Source organism: Ambystoma mexicanum, chromosome 8 (genome assembly GCF_040938575.1).
Source record: "Ambystoma mexicanum isolate Mex_15411 chromosome 8, UKY_AmexF1_1, whole genome shotgun sequence".
Taxonomy (NCBI): domain Eukaryota; kingdom Metazoa; phylum Chordata; class Amphibia; order Caudata; family Ambystomatidae; genus Ambystoma; species Ambystoma mexicanum.
The window spans coordinates 1,357,863,365-1,357,874,509 of record NC_090929.1 but is presented as its reverse complement, the minus strand read 5'-3'; the positions used below and the strand labels follow the sequence as shown (position 1 = coordinate 1,357,874,509).

At 40.2% G+C, this 11,145-nt stretch overlaps 1 pseudogene; it reads left to right on the top strand.

Annotated features, from left to right (window-relative positions):
• The first annotated feature begins 9,718 nt into the window (after nucleotides 1-9,718).
• LOC138473781 (histone H3-like) lies at nucleotides 9,719-10,125 on the top strand (annotated as a pseudogene).
• Nucleotides 10,126-11,145: the final 1,020 nt, after the last annotated feature.

Sequence of the window (11,145 nt, the reverse complement as noted above, 5' to 3'; positions counted from 1 at the left end):
CTACTCTTTGAAAGTGAACTAGCAACTTTATGTTACAGAGTTGCACACATATTAAAATCAGGATCACACTTTCAAAATATGACAGCCACACAATTATTACAAAAAGTTCAACAAAAAGATGAGGTTTTACAGGCAAATATTACAAATCTATTAGCAAATATGCGAGGTACTAAAGAGTACTGGTTTCAACGCCATGGAGATGTACGTTATATGATCAGAAACCTTGGCCCACCCACTTGGTTTGTTACATTAAGTTACGCAGAATATGCATGGGAAGATTTACATGCTTTCCTACGCATATCAAACGAAAACAAAACAAACATAGATATACTAACACCTGGAGAACTTTGTTCTCAGGATCCTGTTAATGTTTCTAGATATTTTCACCATCGCTTCATTGCTATGCTACATTTTATTTGTAATAAAACTGTTCCTCCCCTTGGAGAAGTGCAACACTTCTTTTGGAGAAAATAATACCAAGCCAGAGGAGCGCCACATGTCCACATGCTTTTATGGATTAAAGATGCTCCTAAATTTGGTCAAGACAGTGATGCCACTGTTTTACAGTTTATTGAAAAATATGTCACTTGTGAAATTCCGTCAGAATCCACAAATAGTGATCTTCATGCAAAAATCTTACAATTCCAAAGACACAAATGTGGCAAATATTGTCGTCGCAAATACAAAAACAAAGGGAAATACTACACCAAATGCTGATTTGGTTTCCCTAGACCAGTTACAAATACAGGTCAAGTGAACAACCTCATGTCTTCAGTTAGACATAGTGTTAAAGGTAAGTCACCTAAAAATACATATTGCATAAAAAGAAAAGAAGAAGAAAAATATATCAATGATTACAATGCAATCATTGCCCACTTGTGGAATGCAAACATAGATGTGCAGTACATTGCAGACAAGTCTACTGCAGTTGCACGATATGTCACAGCATACTTAACTAAATCAGAAAAGACAGAGATCCAAGACCTCTGGAATGACCTGTCATCAGATAAAACAGTGTCTCAGAAATTATACAGCTTGGGCATCAAAATGCTGCCCCATAGAGAATGTGGATCCTATGAAGCAGCTGATCGATTAACTGGTACTGCATTGTATGGTAAATCTGCAAATATAGTATGGCTAAGTCTTGGACCAGCTAAATCTAGAAAAAGAGTTCTAAAATCATACGAAGATATAGAAACAATAGCCAAACATGATCCCAACAGCCAAGACATTTTAAAAAAACAATTTATTGGACACATACTACCCAAACAGGAGTACCACTTTGGAAACCATGTGTCTATACCACAGAGCCCAAAACTACACATACAAAAATAATATAAAACCTGATGAGCAAAACAGTAAATACAAAGTGACAAACTGTGATGGCAGCTTAGTAAAACTCACCAAACCAAATGTAATTAATCATATCAAATTGTCATTAAAGACTCCTCAACATAAAGAAATATATTACATGTCCCTGCTACAACTCTTCAAACCATGGAGAAAAGAAGAAGAAATACTAGATACCTATGACTCATATGAAGACGCTTTCAAAGCCAATGAAAGCAGTATAACTGATGTAAACTTTGCACAGTACAAAACAATGTTGCACAATGAACAGCAACACGAAGAGGAACTCCAGGCCCAACTAGATAAGGACACTCCTGACAGTAGTCCACCTTCTGTCACAGGAGCCAAGAACCACTGGGAGAACCACTAATAACAAATGAGGCAGAATTAGCTATGATAGAAGTAGAAAACACCATGTGTCACTATGAAGATAAAGAAGACTTAACTACACTACAATCAAAACTAAACAAAGAGCAACGTAGCATTTTTCAAGAAATAACAAAAGAAATTGCACATGGTGTGCAACATGAAAACAAAGAATGCACCTGCCAAAATTACAAACCTATACTATTGTATGTCAGTGGGGAAGCTGGTTCTGGCAAAACATTCCTAATCAAAATCATCAGTAAGTTCCTTCAACAATTGACAAACAACAAACTGTCAGCTGTTGTCACTGCCCCCACAGGTTTAGCTCCCTACAACATAGGTGGTGTCACTTTACACCGATTACTACTCCTGCCAGTAGAACACCAAAACAAGTTAGATTATTACAAACTTTCTGCAGTACGCAGAGTATTGAAACAAATGAAAATGCTACTAATAGATGAAGTGAGCATGGTGTCCAACCTAATGTTGGCTTTGATTCACCTCAGATTACAAGAAGTACTCAAAACAAACTATGACGAGCTCTTTGCAGGAAAACACATCATTGTTTCCGGAGATCTTCTTCAATTGACACCTGTAAAAGGTGAGCCTATTTTTAAAACATTAGGACACAAAACTCTGCTGTAAAACTGTTGGCAGCATTGGAAATGTCAACCTTTGGCAACATTTCCAATACAGAGAATTAACAGAAAACATGCGCCAATCTGCAGATCTCACTTATGCCAACATCTTAAAAAGTATCAGAGTTGGTATACTTTCTAGAGAAGCAGAAGCAATATTGAAAACCCGGCACATTCATGCACTTTATGGTGATAATGCATGTGCTACAGATGTTATGGAACAATCAGCCCACAAAAATGTCAATTGTATGGCCTTAATGCCAACTCTTGCAAGCTGTTTCAAATTCAATGAAATAATGTTAAGCAAAGAAATGCAACCAATTATGGAAATTACCGCCACAGACAAACTAGATGTACATGGAATGACACTACCCATGTGTGACCAAGCCACAGCAAGACTAAATAGTTTAGAAAAATCAATCTCAAACACAGCAGGCTTGGAAAAGATATTAAAATTATCGTTAAATTGCAGAGTAATGCTTAAACGTAACCTTGACGTGGACCAAGGACTAGTTAATGGAGCACTGGGTACAGTTGTTGGCTTTCAAACATACCCACGTGACAACAAAATTCAGTTTGTCAATATTCTCTTTGACAAACTTTCAGAAGTAAAAAGAATAGGACGTGCAACAGCTCGATTCCTTCTCTTCAAAGACATGAATGTACGCAGAGAACAATTTTCTCTAACTCTTGCATACGCAGTCACCATTCATAAATCACAAGGTATTACTCTAGACAAAGCAATGATAGACATTGGTAACACAGTCTTTAAAGAAGGCATGAGCTACGTAGCACTGTCACGCCTACGTACAATTGACGGTCTATTTCTAATAAACTTTGATGCAAGCAAAGTAAACGCTGATATTCCTTGCATTTTACAATACAATAGACTTCGTTCACTATACACCCCCCATCTACAAACATATCCTGTTCCACAAAAAGGAAAATGTTCTAAAAGAAAACTAAATCAAACAGAAATGCAACAGGATGTCACTGCAAATCCTCCAAAGAGACTAAAAGAAACTAAAACTTCATCAAGTACCACAAGCAAAAAAGAACCAATTAGGGAAAGTAAACCAGGTACTTCTTTAAAGAAGGAAGACAAACTCCAAAAAAAGCAGTTAGATACAGAACTACCTGGACCATTTAAATTCTCAAATATAGTTGGTGTAAGTTGCTACGCAAATGTAGCAATGAATATTCTATTTCAATTACCACCAATTGTTGACAACATTTACTTACACAGTACAGACCCATTGTGTTTGCAAATGTTAGCACTTCACAGAAATGCAGCAAACAATCCTGACAACACGTATAGTGTTTTTGGAATAAGACAACAATTGGACTACTGTGCTGGAATGGTGAAATTCACTATAAACTCACAGGAAGATCCACAAGAATTTCTAATGTACTTACTATTAGTACTGGAAAACAAAAACGTACCTATAAATGAAATCGTCCAGATTTCATACATGTGGAAACATACATGCACTCTCTGCAACAATGTGACACAAGAACAAATCCCCAATGAGCGCTTTGTCTATATATCAATACCTAATTGTGAATCCGTTCCATTTCAGCAACTTGTACAAAATGCAAACCACGGTAGATTATGTTCTACCTGCAATTCGGATAATCGCTCCACATTACTAATACAAACACATAGTAAATACGTAATACTAATGCTCCTACGTTACAATGCAGATGGTACGAGAAACAACTGCAAGCTGACTGAATTCACACATGGTCAAATATCACTTGGTAGGAAAACCTTCACAACAATAGGTATAATCTACCACGCAGGAACCACACCCAACTTAGGGCACTACACTGCATATATAAAACAAAATGTGGATGGTTTGAATGTAATGATAGTACCGATACTCTAAAGCAGAGATTACCAGCTAATCTTACAAATGCGTATTTAATGTTCTTAAAACCAAAATTTGATAACTGAACTGTACTTAAACCTTAAGTACACTTGTAGTGAAAAAATATAAACTGTCACAATATTTCAAAACCTATCTAACTGCCCAAAGATTCTACAACAACTAATCAGATAAATTAATACCACTCAAATAGAGCAAAAAATAGACAGTTAGAATACGCCATTTGGTATCTAACTGTCCCAAAATTTACAAATATGCAAACAGATAAATCAATACCACGAAATGATATCAAAACATAAACAGTTAGAATACGCCTACTTGTATCTAACTGGGTCAAAATTTTACAATATCCAAACAAATACCTAATATCTTACTGCTCACAAAAACTGAAACAATCCAATGCATAAAGCATTAGGCAGAAAGAACAAGTAAACGCGGAAAACAAATAAATAAATAAACTGTAGCATAACAGAAAAAGGTTTATTTTTTTAATCCAACATGGATTTTTTTTCTCCCACAGATCCAATGATTTTAGCAACAAACACAGAAACTTTGCAAATTGCACAGTATTCTGGTTTGTAATCTACTAAATATGAGGGTCAATAAAAAGAAGAAAATGTTGATTGTACAATGTAATAAGTCATTATAAAATACTAATACTAACATGCTATTTTCTTTTATTACAGAAATGAACAAGAAAAACATGGACTCCCGTTACTAAACCAAATAGTACGTATAACACGATAAATACAGCCATCGCAGCATATCACACCCATACAAACTTATAACATTGTTCCTTATAAATTAGTTTTTTTACCCAAAGTTAAAAGCCACTATGGGTGTCATATGCTGCGGTGGTTGTGGCCAGGGCATACACTCTTGGGTGCATGGCCAAATGGCCATGCACCCAACATTCTATACCCTGGCCACAACCACCGCAGCATATCACACCCATAGATGCAAGCATTGCAACCATTTTTATGTCCGCGGACAGGGGGAAGGTCCTAGGACACATTCAACTTGCCAGAGGACAATACAAACAGCGTCCTCAGGACACCCCCATTTTCTTTATGTACGAACATTTCAGGACACCGCGGTTGTTCTTAAAACATTTTCACCTTGCCAACGAATAATACAGACAACGTCTCCAGGACACCCCCTGCAAACATTCCAAGACCCCACAAGTGTTCTTAGAACACTTTCAAGTTGACACCGAATCCATTCTGTTTATTTACGAACATTCCAGAACAGCCGTGTTGTCCGCAGACAAATCGAACACAACAGAACCGTCTAGCACATAAATAAAATACAAATTTGAATCTATCTCATACTCCCCCATCGTCCCCAAAGACTTCTACACACCAACACACTCTACTAAATACACATTTTGAACAAACTTTCACCGCGCTGTCTGCGGACGTCCGCAAATGCAAGATGGCGGGCGCAACAGAAAATCTGACGCACATCACGCACCACGTCGCCCAATCAGCGAACACGTCGCATGTCCGCAGACATGATGCAAGCCGCTGGGCCAATCGGGGTGCTGTCCGCGGAGCGAACAGGGAAGTCCCTCCGCGAAGCGAACACAGATATCACTAATTTTTTTGCCTTACATTTTGGTCATTTTAAAAAAAACTACTGGACGGATTTACACCAAATTTGCAAAAGCACGCTTTCGGGACCAGGCCGCCGCTCCTGCCGCAAATTTGGTGTAAATCCGTCCAGCGGTTCGGGCTGTGCCGTGCGCAAAGTTTTTTCCCATTTAGTCTGGGAAAAAAAAAGTTTTGGGACCCCTCCTATAACTTTCCCCCCCCTGGAAGAATCCTCACCAAACTTTGCAAAAACATTCAGAGTGAGCCATATACTTTTTTTTGCAAAGTTTGGTGAGGATTCGTCCAGGGGGAGCAAAGTTATAAGCCACCCAAAAGTGCTCTTCCTATGGAAACACCAATTTAACCATAACTACATGGCCACTAACGTGGCCATGTCATATATATATAGTTTTACATTGGTAGCTGGTTCCAGAAAAAAGAAAGAAGTCATTTTACCCGTTGTGTTGGCTGTCTCAGTGTGCTGCCTGGGAATCTCTACATTTCCCCCTCAAGGCATTGCCCACTGGGGTTTGTGTTGCACTATAAATCAGTAATGGACATTGTTTCCGTAAATTATATCTTGTTTTGTTTCATTTTTATTCTATCTCATCTCGCCAGGTATCTGAGATCTTTAAGGGTAATTCTAAATGTTCTGCGTATCTTGATGTTTATATGTATTGGTACAGTCATATTTGGTTCTTTACAGAGGAAAACACATGGAGTGCACTTACTGCATGATGCGTTTTTAAAGCGCTTTGTGGTCCGGAGGAGGGACGAAGGTAAGGCAGCCAATCAAATGAATGAAGATCGTGCTCCAGACAGTAAGGAGTGTGTTTGATGCCATGATGTATGGCAAGGACAGCTTGATTCCACTCGAGATTTGAGGTAACGGGTTAAATAGCAGGGCAACAGTGAGACAGCACTCGCAATGGCACTTACCAATGCATGCCAATAATAATCTTCATGGAACCATCTTCTTAAAGCTTCTTACAAGATTTCATTGGACCCTTGGTGGGGAAAGGACTTCCCAAAGTCTAGCACCATTTGGGTGAACATAAGACTTAGAAGGATGGTGTAGACCTTCTCCCTAATCACTTCAATGGAACAGTTGAATAGACCTACTATTGGAAAGGGCTAACTGCAGCTAGACATTGGTACTCAGGACTCTGCATGCAGAAGAGGCAAACTCTGCAACCATCCTTGAAAATCTTCTTGGCTTGGAAGGGCAGAAGATGGATCTGCCTTACCTCAGAGACCTAATGAAGAGTCTCAAAGCAACCCACGGACCAAAAAGATCTGCCTTTGATTATCTCTGCCATTTCCAGCCAATTTGAGCAACAAGACAAAACTAAACTACCAAATAGCTTGGATTTGAACACTTTTCTGAAGCTTCTTTTAAGCCTCAAACAGTTGCTGCATGTGGAATTTCATGAAATTGCCGAATTCTGTTGAAACAACTCAACTGACTCAAACACGATTGGGGTTCCGGAGAATGCACAGGTTTTACCTACCTTATACCTGAAAAGGCATATTCTTGAATCTGTTGACCTTTCTACAAGACCATTACATGCAGACCACCTTTGTTCATACCCATAGTGCCCTTTTCACATAAGGTCTGCATTCACTCTGTATTTCATTACAGGGTTGAGTTATTTATGTTTTTAATAGTTTGTGTGCCCTTTTAGTTTAAAGTCTTCTCTTTATACTAACCTGAATGGACATTCCTTTTATTTTGGTACCTACTGCATCATTGTTGTTTGGATGCTTCTTTGCTGGCTCACACCCTCTTGAACAGTGTAGCCTGATCAGAGCCCATGCTATCTAAATGAGGGGATGAAGGTGTGCCATTCATTTTTGCCTGTTTCACCTTTATGATTGAGATCGCTGTTGGTGTAGTACTAGTGTGGGGCTGAGTAGGCGTTTACAAACCTCTTCTCATCCCTGTCTAGCTGCAGCACAGTAATCATTTTGTCATGCTCTGAATGATAGCTAAAGCTGATCTCAAAACTATTCTTGACACATGTCTCGACTTCTTGACGCAAAGGGCCCTATTGAGGAACACCTCCAGTACACACGATTCAAATAAGATTCATGTGATCAAGTGATGATCCATTATGAGCTTATACAGCAGGTTCAGCCTTGTTGATTGCAGGTAAGGTAGCCTTTGCTGCTCTTCTTGTGATGTAAAGCGCTTATTGAACATTGACCAAGAAACATGATGTATGTGTGTAGTGTTGTAGGAGTCTACCTCTTCTCATCCAGGAGACATTATATAAACAAGCTTTTCCTCAACTTCTTGTTATGGCTACCAATTATCAAGCATTGACTCTGAGGCATGTGTGGGTGCAGATTATGTTCTTATGTCCTTTTATGGGTTGTGTTTCAAGCTCAACGTGAATTCTATGATGGTGAACTATTGTTTTATCTCTGGACTAACACTCTTTCCCTTTCTAGCTGACTCATTTCAATGGCACATTTTATTAACTAATTGATGGCTTTTGTCAATGCTTGTTTATGTCCATTAGCTGTTATTTGTCATCAGAGGACTAGAACTGAAAAACTGCTGTCTGCACTTTTCATTGCAGGGGCGTTTAATTACAAATCAGAATGCTCATGGTAGTGTGCACTGGAATGCAAGGAAGTGTTACTCGAGGCAGGGTTGGTAAGCTCCTTTGAAGGAACATACAGAGGGAATCGTCATTGTGATCTGCTCCACAGTCATCTGCATCGACAATGGACTATTAGGGGAAAGTTTGAATAGTCGTGATGGGCTTGAAGGCCCTTTTCCAACTATGGAGGCTTAAGAATTAGTTCAGGAAGGTTTAGTTACTTTTCATCTTCGTCATCCGACGGTGACCTATAAAGGTGGAGACCTGGAGGGCGGTCCCGGTTGCTGGTGTATGTTCCAGAACCACCATAAGGCTCCGTTGTCTGGTCTTTGAAGGCAAAGACCAGACAACGGACAAGACAAATAAGAACAAGACAAATAAAGATGTTTCTGGCTTACAATTTTTACAATGTTTGGATTACAATCCCAAATGGAGGTGTGAGCCTGGATTCTCCAGCACTTTATCGATGCATGTGTGTAGGAGGTGTTTCTCTATTTTCAATTCCAGGAGTGTTAATACAGGCAGACTCTGCTCATCATCTTGTGATGGCTACCACTTATCAAACATAGACACGGGAATGACATATGCGTGCAGTGCAGTAAGACTTGACTTCTAATTATACCAGAGATAACACAAGGAGGATTCCCTCGTCTTTTTGGGATTGAAACCACATATAACACACACACTCGCTCACAGGCACGAAGAATGTGTTTGTCAGTGTAAAGAGGATCCAGCGGCACATTAACTATAAGAGGTGGCAGGAGGCTAGCTTTTACCGACTAGCTAACTATTAAAGCCATTAAATTGAATAGCAAGTGTTTAGCACTGCTGTGTTGAATAAACTTGTGCAAGAGAAAAACATCAACTCGTATTTTTTTTTCTTGGTCAAAGTCGTCTGAAGCAGCTCTAAATAGCATGACATAAAGTGGATGTAGGCTGCAAGATATAAATGTGCAGCATCCCACATTTGTGTCATTGTACCTTAACCGAATACAGCTGAAATCTCTATCCTGTCGTGGTACCGAAACAAATTCATGAAAAATGTTTTTCCTTAAAGTGAAATTCAGCAAAAAAACTGTAGTCTTAATGCCAAGTATGACACACAATGTGAGTCAAACAACCCCCCTGCAAGTCCTGAAAAAGTGAGACTGCTGATCCCTCTGATTTGAGGATATTCAGCTGAAGCAATGGTGTGATATGATATGGCATTTATAATGCGCCTGTAGACAAGTGTTTCTAGGTTTGAGAGAGAAAGCAGATCTCGCAGCGCTGCCATGGCCCGTACAAAGCAGATTGCCCGCAAGTCCACCGGAGGCAAGGCGCCCCGCAAGCAGCTGGCCACCAAGGCTGCCTGTAGGAGCACCCCACTGGCGGCTTCTAAATACCTCACTGCTAACGTCCCAGTACTGTGGATCAGAGGGAGATTGGCCGCTACTATAAATCCACCGAGCTGCTCATCCGAAAACTGCCCTTCCAGCAGCTGATGCGAGAAATCACCCAGGACTTCAAGAGCGACCTGCGCTGCCAGAGCTCGGCAGTCAAGGTCCTGCAGGAGGCCAGCGAGGCCTACTTGGCTGGGCTCTTTGAGGACACCAACCTTTGTGCCATCCACTCCAAGAGGGTCACCATCATGCCTAAGGACATCCAACTGGCCCGCCGCATCTGGGGCGAGAGGGCTTGAGGCACAGCAGCACCGCAACCGTCAATGCAGCCTGACATTACAAAATGACGCATCAAATGAGAGTCCACAGATCAGCGAATCCGCAAGATAGACGGCATGAAGTTCCAACTCCACCAATCCACTTCATAGAATTCCACTTCATAGAATCAATTGGCACATTTGGTTGGGTCAAAGAAAAACAATTTACCAGTGCTGCATTCCTCACCAAAGGCTCAGGATTGCAGGGCTCATTAGCTGGCAGGGATGCAATAAGGAGGACTGTGTCGAAGAAAGAAATGAAGATGACATCCACCCTAGAGTTTATGGTGTGACAAAATGACTTCAGTTGGGCCAGACGTTTATGCAACCTCTTTATATTTTTATCAAACCATTCGAAGCCACAAATGTGGGATTCTGTAAGGATGATGCAATTCCAAGATGCCTCAACTGTTGGGCCCTCGCAAGAATCGCTTGCTGCTGCAGTAGATCCTAAACCCTTACCGCAGTGGCATTCAAACTTTATTACTTTTTACTTTTTTTACTTTTTACTCAGCCCCCACTGAGCAATCATTCCCCCCCCCCCCCCCCGACCACCAAGCCCTCACCCGCCTCGGGACGTCTAGGCCACAGTTTGTAAACCACAACCTTGCAGCACCATTGGCCATATTACAGAAAGTTTGACCAGGTGCAGGTACAATTTTTCTTGGTATGAACACCAGGGTAAAACATTTCATAGTGCAAAAAAATACATTATTTTAATGCATTTATGCCCCAGGGCAATGTTTGCCCGAGTGCTAATACTATTCTAAACAGGCACTAGGGCAACATAAGCGATAGGTCTAAAATGCATTGAAAGAATATGTTTTCACACTAGGGACTTTTTTGCGCTAGAGGGAATATCATGCAAACTCCACGTGCACAGATAAAAGGTTTCTGTAACACTTAACTTTAAAAAAAATGTTTGCACTAATTTGCCCTGGTGCAAACATGCCACGTACGATTTATTTGTGTTGCATTGGAGCAATTTTAGTCCTGGTGCTA